At 40.9% G+C, this 18463-nt stretch overlaps 1 non-coding gene across 1 annotated transcript; it reads right to left on the bottom strand.

The window, feature by feature from the left end:
• Positions 1-17915: 17915 nt before the first annotated feature.
• On the bottom strand, positions 17916-17987 carry Trnai-gau (transfer RNA isoleucine (anticodon GAU)). Its single transcript has one exon. It is a non-coding gene; the product is annotated as a tRNA-Ile (tRNA).
• Positions 17988-18463: the final 476 nt, after the last annotated feature.

The following is an 18463-nucleotide window of genomic DNA, read 5'->3' as shown; positions in this document are numbered from 1 at the left end:
GTCAACAGACATTCGAGTAGGAATCATGTGATTATACTGCAATATACAGCGAGCATTTATGAGACACTTATTGGGGGGCAGACGTAACATGAATGGATAAAAGAAAGGCATTTCCTTCATCTTGAACGTAGATTCATACTTCACTTCTTCATTACCCCTAAAATAGTACATTTAGTGTTAGACTGTGCGCTTTAACCAACACCTATTCGTTTGAATAAAATGATCAACATGTTTCCATAGATTTTCCTGTGGTCTGCATATTGCTTAATGTTGCTGTACTCCATTTGCATTAAAAAGCTTGAATTCCGTTTCGTCGTCACCACCTATTTTATTGATAATGTAATGGACAAACTGTCCCATTAAACAGTGTATTGCATTATTTTTGGTTTTGGGGTAAAACTTAGTTTCAGGTCTGAAAAGCACTGGGTGACGTGCGTTGCAGTAGTGCAATACTTTTCCTGAGCCAATGCCAATTGTTGAGATTTCCACCACACGTAAATCTATGAATCGCAGTGTCAACTAGTTTACATTTCTGACATAAGGGGGTTTCAGCTTTCCCAATTTTATAAAGCCGCTCGTTGGTGCTGACAATATTATTGACGGCTATGTACCATGCCGTTACCACATGTGAATTGAGCCCGTTAAAATTAATATTCTCCCAAATTGCATCCCAGTTGTGACTCATATATTTCGTGGCAATTTTATTTTGTCCTTCATATTGTTGTCTTTGTCTCATGATATCTCTGGCTGTAATGTGCAGTGAAGTTCTGAGTTTCTCCTGAACATAGCTCAATTCTGTGTACAAGATCCTAACGTATCGCAGTCGGGGGTTAATTTCTTGTACGTCTGCCGGTGGTTGAAGGCTTTCTGGTTGGACACATTTAAACAATTGTGTAGTAATACTGCCGGCGTTGGCGTGGAATATGTTTAAAGACCTTTTTATGAAAAGCGCAGAAGCTTTATTGCGTATGTCCACCAGTCCGAGGCCTCCATTTCTAGGATGTAAAGTCGCAGTTCTTAGGTTAACCCTGAAGATTTCCCCCTTCCTTAAGAAATTTGCAACCCTCGACATTATTTTCTGAGCTATCAACTTCGGCAAGGGAAAAACTTGTGCCATATAGAATGCCTTTGAGAGAATGCAGAAGTTAATGAACCTGACCCTCTGAACCTGGTTCATAAGTCGTTGTGAGTTCTCAATAAGTCCCCCTTGAATCTTTGTTAAAACCTCTTTCCAATTGAGGGCTGTCATCCTCATTGGACATGCCGTCAGGATTGTCCCCAGGGTTTTATGGGTGGTAACTGACTTCGCCCAATCGATGTGTATCCGTTCAAGACCCCGCATTCCCAGGATTGTACTTTTATTTTCGTTCGTTGTCGCACCCGATGCGCGGCAGTAGTTTTGAAGAATGGCCCCTTTTCGAATTACATCATCTTGCCCTCTTATGACGACACCAACATCGTCAGCATAGGCTCTCACTACAGTTTTCCTGCCAGTTATAGTTATGCCCTTTAACCTTTCATGAACACTTCTTAAAAAGGGCTCTAACGACACAACAAACAAAAACATAGATAAGGGATTTCCCTGTGGGATGCCGCGGTTTATTTGAATTTGCCGCGTCAGCTGACAGTTGACAGCTAATTTAGCGTTCAGACCAGTAGCAACGTTTTTTATAACATTAACTGTTTGGTGGACGAGTCCCATTTTTGTCAGTACCTCAAATAGGAAGCGGTGATTCACCGAGTCGAAAGCCTTAGTAAAATCTATAAAAAGTAAAGCACATTTGATATTGGAAACCGATGCTAAGGCGATGATGTCTCTATATTCAGAAATCGTATTAAAAATACTTCTATTTGCTGCACATGACTGATGTTGACTAATTAATTTGTCGGTCAGAGGGGAAAGTCTCTTTTTTAAAATCCTGCATACTATTTTGTAGTCAGAGTTTAAAAGTGAAATAGGGCGGTAATTGTTTAAACTTTTCGTCCCTTTGTTTTTCGGTAGAAGTACAATTTTGCTGTCTTTAAAATCTGCAAGTATCGTCTGCTCGTTAAAAATCTCATTGACAATGCATGTAAACGTGTCACCAATTAAAAACCAGAACTGTCTGTAAAATTCTACAGGGAGTCCGTCGGGTCCAGCAGATTTATTCACCGGGGACTTGGTTATTGTCTCACGAATCTCTTCGTTACTGACTTCAGAAAGGATTTCGTCGTTTTCAGAACTTGTCAGTTGTGGGGATAAAACACTGAGAAACTCTTGCAGAGACCTCTCGTGAGGTGGGCTGGAGGAATATAATGCATAGTAGTACTGGTATACTGCACTTAGAATCTCCTTCTGAGACGTCAGTGTTGTCCCATTGGGGGTTTTAAGTTGACTGATAACAGTGCGTCGCCTATTCTTTGCATGCCGAAGCAGATGATATAAGGATGTTGTTTCATCATCTACCACCGACTTCGCCTTTGACTTCAGTTTTAAACCTTCCATCTGTTGTCTTTTAATGGCGAGTAATTTCGCTTTGGTGTGTCTGATGTCTTGTAATCCAATGGTTGACACGTTTGCCTGTTCATAGAGGTCTCGCAACAAACTGTAATAAAATTCTATACTGTTTTTTAACTCCCACGCTCTTTCTCTGCTGTATCGGGTACACACTTTTCTCAGTCTTGGCTTTGCAACCTTAATCCACCAGTCTAATACTGTGGGCTGCCTCTCGATCGATCGCAGACATAAGGTCCACGCATCCGTTACCGCTTCTGCCAAATATTGCTCTTTTAAGAGAGAGACATTTAGATGCCACTGGTTCCTAAAAATCTGAATCGGCTGTGGAGCTAAATTAATGCACGCCTTCATACTGCAGTGGTAACTAAAATATACAGGTACGATTTCTGAATTTAGTAGACATCTTTCCAAGTTTTGGGAAACATAAATTCTGTCTATTCTACTGCGCGAAGTCTGTGTTATATACGTATATTCAACCTTCGTTGGATATTTTAGTTCCCATGCGTCCTTAAGTTTTAGGTCGGTTACTAGGCGTTTAAGTTCCAAAGAACGGTGAAAATGTGGTTGTTCATCTTTACGATTTAACACACTGTTAAAATCACCGCCCATTATAAAACTGTTTGGGTTTCGACGTAATAAATATATAAGTTCCTCTTTATAAAATGCTGCCCTGTCCTGTCTATTACTATTTCCTGAGGGCGCGTATAAGTTAATCAATGTGGTACCTAAAACGTTAATACTATTTGCCCTTCCGTATTCCAACCGCTCCACTTGAGATACGGGAATCCCTTCCCTGAGCAGAACCGCTGTTCCTGTATGTGTTTCACAAGATACGTTAACAATTGCGGTGTATGGTATTACAAATTCCGTCGTTACAACCTCCTGTAGCAAAGCGATATCGGTTCCAGAGTCATACAAAAATTCCTTGAGCGCAGCTAGCTTTAATGAGGTTCGAATTTTATTTATATTGATCGTTGTGATAGAGTATGCTTGTATCTCTAACTTGCTACTGGCCACCGACAAAGTTGGTCAAAAAACTGTTGTACTTTTGGTTTGCTGAAATCCGGTTTAGAACTACAGTCATTCAGAACTTGGTAGCAGTCCTAGTAACACGGTCGCTAAACGTTAGGTTGTCTGCCATTGTCATCCCGCACCTTAGTACTGAGGGGCTGTTCGACATTGAGTGTGTCAGGAGGCTCATCTGGAGCACCTTCTCTGACAATTTCATATCGTATATTTTTCTGTGATTTTACGTCTGACTTCTCCGCTTTTTGTTTGGCTTGGGTGCGAGAAACAGTAAGATTCGGTTGTGGTTTTAGCGTACGGCGGTGGACGCCCTGAAAACCCTGACCGGATTTTGTTGTGGCAACACTCGACGCGGCCGCTTCAGCAGCAGTGTCTAGAGAGAACTGGTTTGTAAACACTGCCTGCTGTTTACATACTACCTTCGTTTGTTGTGATGCTTGCGACGGTGTTTGCTTATTTTCCGGTTCAGGAGTAAACACTTTCACTTGTTTACACTCTGGTTCCGGTTGCTGTGCTGTTGCGGTGTCGCGGTGTTGTTGTTCTACCGCTTCCGCGAACTTCCCGTCGGTAAACAGCTGATTGTCGCTGCTTGGGGGACTTCTACTTTCTCGCTGTCGGCAGCTGCCGTTGCATTTTCTGGCAGTGAGCGAGATGTATCAGAAACTGCAGTTAAATCTACTTGCATTCCGTCTTGGGGCACATGCAGATTTTCATCGCCAGCTTTCTGTTTACGTACAGTAGGAGATTGTCGGGAGGTGTCATCATCAGAATGATCATCTGTATGTTCAAGTGGTCGTTTCTTGGTTAGTACGTCTAACTCACGGGCAGAGGAATCACTGAAGCGTGTTACCAGGGGTGGAAAATCACTGCCATCAACAGCAATAGTTCCAGAACTAGGTACAGGATCCGAACCCTCACCCTGTTTGGCTGTGTTATCGGTTGCCAAAACTTCGCTCAAGGTCATCTTGCGGCGTTGGACTAAATTTGTTTTTAGTACAAAGACACGACGGGGACAGTCCTGCCTTAAATGACCCGATTCATTGCATATATGGCACGTAGGGGTTTGACCAGTATAAATCACGTGAGCTTTATGCCCGTCAACAGTTATATGAGATGGGATATTCGTCTTTCCTTCCATCTCTACCGAACGAATACCATTGAAGCTCTGAATTTTAAATTGCTTCGACCAACGTTCGTTAACTATATCCTTTACCTCACCACATTGAGACAGGGCAACCTTGATTTTCTCATTATCTATCTCGATAGGTAAATTTAACACCCGCACAGATCTATAAAGAGCATCAGTTCTCCTGATAGCCAATTTACTTGTAGTGCCGTCTCTATGCAAAAATTTGACATGATACCCGAATTTTCCAATAATTTTATCGACCGAAACGGGATCCAAAAACTCTACGAAAACACAGTAGTTGTCATTATCTAGCTGAGTGGTATGCACCATATCAGAATTTATGCCAACTACCTGATCAAGCCAATCATGAATTTCCAGAGCAGTCGGCTGAACACGTCGTGTTTCCTTAGCGAAGGCAAAAACCAGCGTATTCTTCCTCACAGTTGTAGCCATAGTATGCAGTAATCAAGGGGAGATTCCAGTAATTAACGAAAACTCCACAAACGACAAATAATCGTCGGTAGAAAACACAAAAACAGAACACAGGAGGCAGAAGAAAACACGAGTTACACACGAAGAAAATCACAAAACTTAAAAACACCGAAATGCAAAGGTAAACACTGGCGAAACACTGACTACACGCAGAAAACGGAGGCACGTCCGTACGCGTCGGCAGCTAGAGCCAGAATAGCTAGCAGGCTGCCTCGGTGAATACCTGCCGGGTAGCACGTCACACAGTACTCGTTTGGGTTGGGTGGTCCCATACAGAATCTCTCCATGCTGCCTAATGTTTTCCTAACGTCACAATCGTCACGTACTTCACTTTTATTTCATAATCATTTCTGAGAGGTAAAGGAATTGCATGACAACATGCAGAGCTAGTGGCGTCAAAATTAACACACATACTTGAGGTGACTCAAAAGCCGAACGAGTTACTTTCCGACGTTGTTTTAGATGTGCAAGTGCCAGTCAAAACTCGCGGTGACGGCACCCTGCCGACCATTTCGCTAGTTAACACCGGTCTTGTTGTGTGTGTTTCAAGCTCAAGAGCAACTCCAAGCAAAAAATGGTCAACAGCAACATTCAGACGGTTTCGTACTGCTCAATTGCTACATTAAAACGGTATGTTTCTTTTTCAGAACTGGAAAAACACGAGCGTGACAGCAATCGAACCTGTAATCATCAGATCCGAAGTCCGACGCCTGATCCATTAGGTCACACGGTCACTGACGACCATCTATAACTTGTATACGACTCATCTCGAAACGCTCAAACCCCTGAGGAATTGTGTTTTCGTTCTACACAGCCGCTGCCCCTTGCTCTTTCCCACCCATTCGTTACATTCAACCTCTTACGAGACCGACCAAATATAGACTGGGAAACCAGACCATACACTTTGTGCATTCGGAATGGGAGGCAGGGCGTCCCTCGCCGCATTTGCTACGATGGCCATTTGCTACTTCTGCAGTAGTGGCGGCGGCGACGGCGGCGACGACGACCGCGAGAGGCTCTGAGACATGCGAGAAATACATCTATAAAATGTAATTCAGACTGCCTCGTCCCACCTTATGCTTGTAAAGGAACTGAAAATATTGTGATTTAATCGCAGAGGTGCTGAAAAATTGTTCCAGTGACACACCAGAGAAATATCTGGTAAACTTTTTATCTTTGAGAGGTATGAACGACTTCTTTTTGTTCTGATGGGCTGGTGGGATGTCGTACTGTCTAATTACTAGTGTGTGTGTGTGTGTGGTAATTGAAAGAGTTAAAAGACGCAAGATGTGTTTTATATTATTTTCATCGCACAACAAGCCTTATTCCCATGCCTATGGAGTATTTATGTTAAGCAGAGAAGGCGAGTTTTAGATGGAACCGAAGATCTTCAAAACGGCGCTGCTCAACAATAGAGGTGCGTGATTGTGCTCTCTACTTTCCTTTCGTGGCCGCTCAAATTACTTCCGATTCGTTTTGCCGAGACATTCAGAACCTGCAATCTTCTTTTTCTTATAAAAATACTAGTCCGATGCAAAAGAAATACTCTTAGATTTAAATAATTGCCATTCTTTTACCCAGGCCACGGGGAATGATAGAACGTACGTGCCTCTACTCTGAATGTACGTTGGCAATCTCCGGGTGTGTTACGACGAAATTATTTCACAATGAAAATTTCTCATCAGACCGCAACCACTCGCACGCGAATGTACGTACCCTCTGAATGTATCTAGTCAGTCACGCGCGTTGTTCAAAAGCTTTACTTTTAATATTCAGTGGATTAAATTTCCGAAATTAATTTTTGTTTATGCTGCAAATCGTACTTCACGCGAAGTATTTATTACGTAAGTTTCAGGCTCAATTTAATAAAAAAAAAGATACCGAATAATAGAAATAAAGAATAACAATCAAACAAATCAAACCTAAATAAACAGAAAGAGGGAACGTTACAATGGCGACCGAGTGCCATGACCATAATTTCAGTAAAAATCAGTAGAATTGTTAGTTGAAATATTTAAGTTTTTTTTCTTGCCATCCATTATTGCCACTACAACATATTGTTTCTGTTGCATGTCATGCGAGCTACGTACCAGAAACGAAAAACCACATCGAAATTACTAATTTTCGAAAAAAAGTTTTGGACCATTTAATGTTAGTTCTTCTCACTACAAAACCGTCAGAAAACACACGTAAGGTAAGAACAACAGCACTAATCCGCTTTAGTTGAAAGTAAATGTGGGACAGTTTTTTTTCATTTTTTCGACACCCACTGCGTAGAACGCATCAATTCCTTTTTCCAAATTCTTTTCCATTTCTTTTTAGTTTACGTAAAAATTGCATTAGTTCATTTTCTATTATATGTAAATGCATCACAAGATGGCGGACAATTTTATTGATTGAGCGCGAAAAAAGTAAGAGTCATTTATCAGTCTTCTGTTTTGCCAGAGACATATTTTACTACGTGAATTTTCACGGACGAGTGCAAAGCCATCTGTGATTTATTTACGTGTAGTACGAGCTGTAGTGATAGTGAAGTTCGGCTGCACGCTGTTTTGTGTTGTGAATCGGCATGGTGAAACTCAGATCTCAGACAAAATCATGGATAGTTCGTCAGATGAGGAATCAATAGTCCAACCCTTACAAAACTTTGAGGCCGAAAGTACTGCGAATACCGAAAACACAGTCGCAGCGACCGGCAGTGCTCAGTCGCAGGCGACGGGCGACAATATGTCGACTACAGAAACAAATACGAATGCTGACAATACACAAGACCCAGTAGAAACAGACCTTATACGCATGTTTAGAGAGATGCAGACAAATTTAATGTCGCAGTTTGCAGCTGAAGTTGTAGAAAATGTTGCGTCACAAATGCAAGCTCACACAGAAAATGTTGCAGCTCAGATAGGTACTGTTAACACACGAGTAGAAAATGTTGCAGCACAAATGCAAGCTCACACAGAAAATGTTGTTGCTCAGATAGGTACTGTTAACACACGAGTAGAAAATGTTGCAGCACAAATGCAAGCTCACACAGACAATGTCACAGCGCAGATAAACGCTGTCACTACCCAGATAGCCAGTGTAACGACACAAATGGACAAAATAGACAATGACGTGAAGAACCTGACCGACATGCAAAATAATCTGACGACTCAACTGACCCAGTTAAAAAGAGAGGGAGCAGATCAAGTGATAGAGGTACTACGCGAAGATTTAAATTACATGAGCCAAGACATTGATAACTTAAAGTCCACAGTTAAGGATATGCCAGAACAGATCCGTACCTTAACCGAAAATTTTGAAGCTATGAGTTTTCAGCAGACCGAGCTTAGTGTCAAAATGCAGGAGGCTGTAGACCAAGTTGATGACATGACGAAACAACAAAAACAGCAGTTTGACGAATTTTTAGAGGAAAAAGACAAACATATCAACCATACATTAGAAACAGAACTGAAAAAAGCAATAACTAACACTGTAGAACAGGTGTACACTACCCAAAACACGTCTGTAACTAAACTTCCAACTGACCTAGCTCAGTTACAAAAGACTCTGATACAGGACTTACCTGACTGGAAAAAACATGTAGACAAGCAACTAAAGAGTAAACACCATACACAGAACGAAAGAGAACAACATTCAGAAGAGGAATTTGATGACAGACGCACAGGTAAGAGTGACGACGCAGCAAACAGTTATCTTTATCCCGATGTACCCATGTTTTCACCAAACCAAGGTCGTTACGGTAATCAACATTACCGCGACGAACGACAGAGACACCAGACAACCGAACCAACTTTGTCGGCTGTTCTGTTAGAGGAAAGCCTTATAAAACACAGGCAGTTTCAAGTGTTTATCCGAGAAAAAAAATCCGTCCGCCCGGTAATTTTTATAAAGTCATTTAAGAATGTGTTGCCTAAGACCTGGTCTGAAAAGCAAAAAATACAGTATGTAACTGGATATATTCAAGGGGATGGTGCCCTATGGGCAATGGAAATGTCGGAAAATTGTCAGACATTAGAACAATTTGAAGCAGCATTTTTATCTAAGTATTGGTCCCATGGTGTACAAGAGAGATTGAGAAAAGCTCTGTTTAACCCGGAGCCATACAATGCAAAATTTGGATCACTCCGGAAGTATTTTGAAAAATACTTAAACAAAACGCGATTCTGGGACGAGCCCGTCACACACACAGACGTACTGCGCATCCTGAAGGCAAAATTACCGATCAGTATCAGAGAAAAATTAGTACAAGTACCAGAGAACAATCTCGAATATTTCCTATCTGTATTAGATTCTATCGATTTAATTAATGAGGATGCTAGGCAAAATCAAGCCTATCAAAACAATTTTCGTGGCAGCGGTAGCAACCAGCTTATACAGCGCCAGCCGCATTACGGCGTCAACAATGTAGCGTGCGCGGCTGATTCGCGACCGGCTTTTGTCGATCGCGCCCCTACAGCACAGATGCCAGGCCCGAGTTCGGGAGGAAATTACAACTGCTACAATCAGACCTGCCATCCGCAATACAATAGAAAAGGAAAAAACGGGGATAGGAATTTTTCTGGTTATTCCGGTGACCGAAAACGTAACTGGTACAGAAATGGCAATAGGAACCAGTGGGGAAATAGTTATAATAATTTCCAGCCTGAATTTAGCCGCAACCACACAGGAGATCATCAAAGTAGGCAGTGGCAATATCCTGTTAACAGCCAAGCCTATCAATCAGAAACGCTAGGTGACACTATTTCGCTAAACTCAGGGCAAAACCACGACAGAAATACTCAGCCAAGGAGCAACACGTCAGGGGTAAACATAATTGAAGTCGCAAACGAAACACAAACAGATATGAACCGTGGAGCGTTAAACTAAACATGGCCTCATTATGCTCCCCAATGTTGGCCATAGATTGTCGTGGGGGCGATCCATGCTGTCATGAAAGTAAATTGCTCAGGTACCAAGATGAAACGGATATGCGTGATTTATTGACCAAGGAGGAAGAACCACAGTCATGTGAAGGTGATGGTATAGTACAAGCTAATTTACAGGCCGTAGTAGGAAAAGTACCTACGCATATCCTTGTAGATACTGGTGCGAAAATTAGTGTGATGTCCAAGGCACTATTTAAAGAGATTAATATCCACACGACTTTACCGACCTATCCAGTACAAAATTGTCGGATATTAGGAGCCATAGGCGGTAAATCCAAGTTAATTAAATTGCAAACCATGGTCGAAGTGCAGATTGAAGACATTGTTTTTCAGTCAATTTTTCTAGTTGTAGAAGGGTTGACAGAACGGTGCATTTTCGGCATGGACTTCTTAAGGGAAAAGTATGCTAAAATTGACTTGGAATCTGGAAAGTGTCATTTATATATTAACGGAAAGAACTGTAGTGTGGATTTAATAAAAGTCAAGAGTAGGAACGACAAAGCTTGTCGAAATATACACATCCAAATCCTATAGGTCAATACTTCACGAAATAGCGACTCGAGTGAACTGTGGTATCAGCAGGTAGAGCAGCATGAAATTGAACAGAAAATATCTGAATGCTCGGAAATCTCACAACAACAGAAGGGTGATCTTAGAAGTGTATTGTTACGCTATGCTCGTGTGTTTGATGAAAGACCCGGGGTCATTAGGACGTATCAGTATAGCATGGATGTCCGGCCCCACGACACTTTCTGTAAGAATACCTATTCTATACCTTGGTCACAAAGAGAGGCAGTGGCTCAAGAAATAAAGAAAATGCTCTCGTGGAATATCATAGAGACTTCATTATCGCCTTATTGCAGTCCATTATTAGTGGTCAAGAAAGCCGACAATTCGGTGAGACTCGTTCTCGACGCAAGGGAAATTAATAAGATTATAGTTCCAGTAACCACCCGGGCTGAAAACCTGGAAGAACAGCTGCAGCGTTTTCATGGGGTGCAATATTTAACTAGTGTAGACCTCCGTGGTTCATATTGGCAAATCCCACTATCACCTGATAGTAGGAAGTATACAGCATTCATATTTGCAGGTAGGTCCTACCAGTATTGTGTTCTACCGTTCGGATTGAACGTTAGTGCCGGCGTTTTCATAACTGCGCTCGACACTGTTTTAGGACCTGACCTTCTTGACAAACTCACAGTTTATATAGATGACATATTAATAGCAACACCTACATGGGAAGAACATATAGAGCTTTTGGAAAGAATGTTACAGAGGCTTTCAGCGGCAGGTGTCACAGCAAACCTTAGCAAATCAAAATTTGTGAGAAAAGACATAAAATTTCTCGGTCACATTATTTCGCCGGCAGGGATAAGACCCGACCCAGAAAAACTGTTAGCCATAAAAAACTTTCCCGCGCCGTGCACAAAACGACAGCTAAAGGCATTTGTGGGATTGTGTTCTTTCTTTCGCAGGTTCGTGCCGAACCAATTGCTCAATAGCCCTGCATTATTGGGCCTCTTAAAGAAGGACAAACAGTGGATCTGGACGCCTCAATGCCAGACCGAGTTTGAAAAAATAAAACATGCTTTGGTTAATTCTAAAATACTAGAACATCCTGACATGAGCAAAGATTTCTGTATAGCGGCGGATGCTTCATTTTCGGGACTAGGAGCCTGTCTATTTCAGCTGGACATAGGCGCTAGCTCCGACAATGTTAAGATAATTAGTTTTGCTAGCCGTACTCTGTCAGAATGCGAGCGCAGGTATTCCACAACAGAATTGGAAGCCCTTTCTATTTTGTGGGCTATTAAAAAATTCCACTATTATCTATTTGGCAAACATATACGAATCTACAGCGACCATCAGGCATTAAGCTTTTTACTCACTTGTAGGTTGCTACACAATCGCCTTGCGCGGTGGACGTTATTTTTGCAGTCTTATGATTTTGAAATTATATATGTGAATGGCAAGGATAACGTAATCGCCGACGCACTGTCAAGATTACCACAAGGACTACCTGAGTTCGAAGAATTGGTAGGAGAGAACACAGAATTTAAAGTTATGCTCATCAAGGACACAAAATTCAGGAAATATTTTTTGGATATGTGCAATAATATGGCCAAATTACAGGAAGAAGGTGACCGGTGGAGAAAAGTTAGATTCCAGTTAAACAATAACCCCCCTTTACCCATAAGACAACATTACAAATTACACAAGGATGTATTATTTTACAGGAGGAACATGTACAGCGATACATGGTGCGTTTGTGTGCACGAAGCATATGAGAAAAGTTTAATTTGGCATACTCACTACGCTTGGGGACACTACGGTGCCCGCAAGTGCTATAAGAAATTAAATATGTACTGTCACTTTCCCAATATGCTTCGACACACACAACAAATTTTGAAAACTTGTTTTATTTGTCAGAAGGTTAAGCCTGTCAATCTGAACTGCGAGACAGAGTTGCATCCTATTTTACCAAAAAACCCACTAGAGCTAGTATGCATAGATGCTATGGGTCCTTCACCCTCTGCCAGGGGAGGTGTAAAATATATTATTTGAGTATATGATGTATTTTCAAAGTATGTGAAATTATATGCCACGAAAACAACTGCAGCTAAGCCTATTATCAGACGTATGCTAAACGACTACTTCCCGTCTGTTGGGAAACCACAGGCGATCTTAACAGATAACGCAACCAATTTTACGTGCCATGCTTGGAAAAAATTTCTGAAAGAACAACAGGTTAAACGAATACTGATATCCCGGTATAGCCCGCAATCAAACCCTATTGAAAGAATATTCCGTGAATTGAATAGGTTTATGACGACATACGTAGCCAACAAGCAGTCTAAATGGATTGAATACTTAAAAAGTTTTTGAACAGGTGGTAAACAATCTCCCAATATACGACACTGCAGTTACGCCGTCAGAACTAATATGCAATAAGAAAGAAAATAATGAGTGGGTAAACCCTATCCCGTCTTTTCCTAGACAACCCGTCGACCTAAATGAAAAAATAAGGCAAGTATTAATCTCTATCACACAACAGGCCCAATGCCGAAAGAAGCATTATGATAAACGGCTACATGGTGTTACCAGATTTATAATCAGAGAAAAGGTGTTACTCAAAACTCACGTGAAATCTTCCTTGCTAGCTAAGAAAAACGCTAAGTGGCAAATGAAATATACTCGTCCGTACGTAATCGCACATATTCCGCACGACGGTTGTTATTTACTTGCATACCCTCACAGTGGTAAGATCAAAAGGCTGTATGCACACAGAGACTTAAGAAAATTCTACTATAATTAAGTATCATACGTCATACCTAATAATGCACAAGTATAAAATAAGTTACTGTAAAAAAAAAAAGGAACGAGCACGATTAGGATAAAGAAAATACATCTAATGCAGCTAAGTGAATCAGAGCATTTCACTATTTCTGTTTACATTTGTCAGTGAACGTGGACGCAAGACACAGGTAAGCTAGGACATACACGTCAGTTGGTGACTAGCGATGTTTGCCGGCCGCGGTGGTCTCGCGGTTCTAGGCGCCGAGTCCGAAACCGTGGGATGCTACGGTCGCAGGTTCGAATCCTGCCTCGGGCATGGATGTGTGTGGTGTCCTTAGGTTAGTTACATTTAAGTAGTTCTAAGTTCTAGGGGACTTATGACCACAGCAGTTAAGTCCCATAGTGCTCAGAGCCATTTTGACTAGCGATGTTTAACACGAAGTGTACTTGTAAGTTTTGACGGAATGTTTTTTTGTTTGGTCACAGTGGTATTTTAGTTTTAAGTTTATGTACGGAGGTATCTGGAGCGAACAATTGGCACAGACCTCACAGCAAAATAGATGTAAGTTATTTATTCTTTTTTTTTTTTTGCCACTTGTGTATCAAGGCAGTAAGGTACAGGGTAAGTTACAAAGAAAAATATTGGACTCCCTAAGGTACAAAGGTTAATTTTGTGACGCAAGTACACGATAGGTTGCTGAGAAAGTATTTTGTGTCTTTGACGTATCCACACCACAAGTTTTTATCTATAAATATATCGCACAAAACACGAACTTAAATTTTTTTTGTATGCTGCAATTATAAAAAAGGATTCCTAACTGCTAATGAAAGTGTAGGGTACTATACATATATATATATATATACCATACGCACTGTAACTTGATCTAAGAAAAGTGCACCTAAAGATAGGATACATGAATAACAACTTGTGTGATCTTACTGTCATACAGATAATTTTTTTTTTAACTTTATATACATGTTTCAATGCAAGTACGATGTTGAGATACAATCTGTGAATGTTAACTGAAGCAAACATAACACCGTCCCTTATTAAAAAAAAATAAAGGAGTATGTATAAGGTAAGTTACAGGTAGCCAACTAGCGGAAAAAATGAGGTAACGCCGAAACAAACACAATTATTTACAGGTGGCGCTCGGCGAGATACTGCGAGACTTCAACCGGCGGGGAAAAGTCATGAAGTTACATTAATGTCACTATGACTGACGATTGACGTAATAAAACATTACCAAGATCACTGAGAAACACACTACGTGATACCAAGTAACGCCAAAGAATTTTAATAATCTATTTTTTTTAGTATGAAAATACGGAGGATGTACGCTGACTTTAGAGGGATGCAGTACATTGATTATATTTTTTATGTGTTTATAATATTTTGACCAATCTGAGCGGAAGATATTTGATGGAAGGAGAAGAAGTAACACAAATATGAACACAAAAAAAAACACCATATACGCGAGCACAGACTTTAGAGGCAGTAGCGCACAGCAGCCAAGCTTCATTATTAATCTGTTGTTTGTACTACCTAGCAATTTATGTATAGTGATTTATTTATGTCTGTTTACTCATTTCCTATTATTATTTTATTCCTTTATGTTTATGATGTGTGTGTACCATGCGTTGTTACAAACTTGGGTGACGAAAGGATGAAAGAATCCCCCCCCCCTCCCACATAGTAACTCGCGGGTAGAGAATGAACAAACTTTGCCTCATTTGTAGACAACTTCTAAAAGCACTTATAGTGCGTTCATGTCCTAGTATTGTTATTTCAATACATAAGTGCATCAGTAGCACGACATAGAGTAAAAAAATGCTGTTGTTCTCAAACGTGTTCTCCTATGCTCTATGAGATATCAGACAGTGTCACGATCGCGAAATATAGTATTAGAGGCACGTACTTTCTGAGAACACAACCACCTACCAATTTATGTAATAAAAATGTTATGAGCAAAAAGGTACGCCGACAAGGTTCAGTAAAAAATCGCTGGAACAAATAACGAACGTGGGCATTTTTCATAAAAGACAAGCTAGTGATATCATTAGCTACAGTTTTGTTTCTGAATGGACAGGACAGTGTCACAATGTTATTCAGTGTCAGTGACCTGTGAGCTATATGCAAACAGACAAGTGAAAATACGTTTCATATCACGAACCTTTTCCTTCGAGGTAAAAGAGACATAGTGAATCGACGAAGACTGCGGCGGTACCAGTGTTTGTGCACTACATAGGACAGTGTGCCGTTGCTAGCCAAATAGTGAAGTGCAGTACTTAAATTTGTGCAGTGGACTTCGGAGGCACCGAGTGGTCCCTTCCCACAGCCAAGGTGTACAGCAAGTGGAAACAAGTGCGGTTGGTTTTTTTGCAAACTCTGTGAACACTGCTCGAGACACTGAAAAGTTTGGACCGAGACGCGCGGCATCGCTTTACGGCGGTGGGCCCGCGCAACTGCCGATTTCCACACGGCGCGCAGCGCGCCACCAAACTGATTGTTGCGAGTGCAGTTATGTGCATATGACACATTATTGGCTAACGGCATAACATAGAAGGACAATTTAAATGCAAAGCAAAATCTACGTTTAATTGGACACCCAACGAAGTGCCAAGACATGTAGAAACACAGATTCCTGAAACCCGAAATAAAGTCTGACTACCCCAGCTCATGATTTACGCCCCCACGTTACCTTTGAACAACGCCTTTGTTTATATGTATATATATGTATTAGTATTAAGTTAGACTAAGTATTAATCCATGTGAATTTTTGTTTGTTGTTTATATTACCCATGACGAGACAATAGTAAAATACGGAAAGGATGTCACTAAGCAGATCGTGGAGTAGAAGAGAGAAGCAGTGGAAAGCAGAACCAACTCTAAGCAAGAGCTAACACCTTTTGCTGCCCCAGACACGACTATTAACCCACGATCTAGATCCGAACACTCTAATAAATATGTGACTTTCCTGAAAATTTTTTTTAATAAAAAAAAAGACTTAGGAATTATGAATTTTATGAGCAGCAAGTGTAAAAGAAGACTGTTTATATAGCGATAGACTATGTATAAAACAATGTAATACCTTTGTATAATGCTATGTACCAAGAAATAATAAAATAAATTTGTGTATACAATACAAAAAAAGAGAAGAAAGAAGGTAATAGGAGGATGTAACAATTATCCAAATGTGATGATTTTGTGTCAAGGACGATGTAATAATTTTGTGTGTATAGTATGTAAGTTTATGTGTGTTTTACATGTGTTCTGTGTATCCTTATATAAATGATTTGTCCTCACTGTCATGTGTCAAAACTGGCATAAAACCATGTTTGTAGAATGAAGTGATCGGGAGAGAGACACTGACAGTGCAATCCCATTACGTGTGAATAACGGACAAGGACTACCAGTGTGCAAAGTGTTTGGGCTCATTGTCCGCAAAATTGACATTTCTTCAGACAATTCGCCCAAGGGGGCGATGTCAAGGAACTGAAAATATTGTGATTTAATCGCAGAGGTGCTGAAAAATTGTGCCAGTGACACACCAGAGAAATATCTGGTAAACGTTTTATCTTTGAGAGGCATAGGAACAATTTCGCCCTTCGTTTTTTATTTCTGGTATGAACGACTACTTTTTGTTCTGATGGGCTGGTGGGATGTCGTACTGTCTAATTACTAGTGTGTGTGTGTGTGTGGTAAGTGAAAGAGTTAAAAGACGCAAGATGTGTTTTATATTATTTTCATCGCACAACAAGCCTTATTCCCATGCCTATGGAGTATTTATGTTAAGCTGAGACGGCGAGTTTTAGATGGAACCGAATATCTTCAAAACGGCGCTGCTCAACAGTAGAGGTGCGTGATTGTGCTCTCTACTTTCCTTTCGTGGCCGCTCAAATTACTTCCAATTCGTTTTGCCGAGACATTCAGAACCTGCAATCTTCTTTTTCTTATAAAAATACTAGTCCGATGCAAAAGAAATACTCTTAGATTTAAATAATTGCCATTCTTTTACCCAGGCCACGGGGAATGATAGAACGTACGTGCCTCTACTCTGAATGTACGTTCGCAATCTCCGAGTGTGTTACGACGAAATTATTTCACAATGAAAATTTCTCATCAGACCGCAACCACTCGCACGCGAATGTACGTACCCTCTGAATGTATCTAGTCAGTCACGCGCGTTGTTCAAAAGCTTTACTTTTAATATTCAGTGGATTAAATTTCCGAAATTAATTTTTGTTCATGCTGCAAATCGTACTTCACGCGAAGTATTTATTACGTAAGTTTCAGGCTCAATTTAATAAAAATAAAGATTCCGAAGAATAGAAATAAAGAATAACAATCAGACATATCAAACCTAAAAAAACAGAAAGAGGGAACGTTACATGCTGTACCGCTTTGGCAAATGCTTTATCTGCGCCATTCGCCTTAATCACATCTGAGAGTAATTCTTAATAAAACGTCTGTCGCTAATTGTTCGTCATCACAGATACTGTTTGCTATACCTCCACGACGCGAAACTGATTTCCAAAATTCGTCTTCCTCCTGTGAGGATGGAACTTACGACCCCTGGTTTATCAGACCAGCGCTCTACCACTGAGCTAAAGAGGCGCAGCCTAGCGGTACTCTTGGGTACTTCGTCCTTACGGTCGTCTGCATCATCAGACTTCAGCTGAAAAACACTTCATATTACCGTCCAATATTTGCAGCTATGGCGACCCATTACTGCTTGGCAACACATCTGACACGTAACCGATGTGCTCTCCAAACAACAACACTTGCATTTCAGAACATGTCTTTCATACATGTCTACAAAATCACCTTCACCTTCAAATACAGTTTCCTTGCGAATGACAGAGACATAGGCAAAGTTTAAAGTTCCTATTTCCATTACATCACGTTAATCAGAAAAATGGTAATTTACATTTGCAGCGGAACAAAATTCCGTTCCGCCCAGGGAGGGTCTCGAACCCACGACCCTGGGATTAAGGGTCTCACGCTCTACCGACTGAGCTCGCCAGCTGCCTCGGTGAATACCTCCCGGGTAGCACGTCACACAGTACTCGTTTGGGTTGGGTGGTCCCATA

The sequence above is a fragment of the Schistocerca gregaria genome, chromosome 3 (assembly GCF_023897955.1).
Source record: "Schistocerca gregaria isolate iqSchGreg1 chromosome 3, iqSchGreg1.2, whole genome shotgun sequence".
Taxonomy (NCBI): domain Eukaryota; kingdom Metazoa; phylum Arthropoda; class Insecta; order Orthoptera; family Acrididae; genus Schistocerca; species Schistocerca gregaria.
Note: the sequence above shows the minus strand (reverse complement) of the source record. Positions and strands in the feature narration are given on the sequence as shown.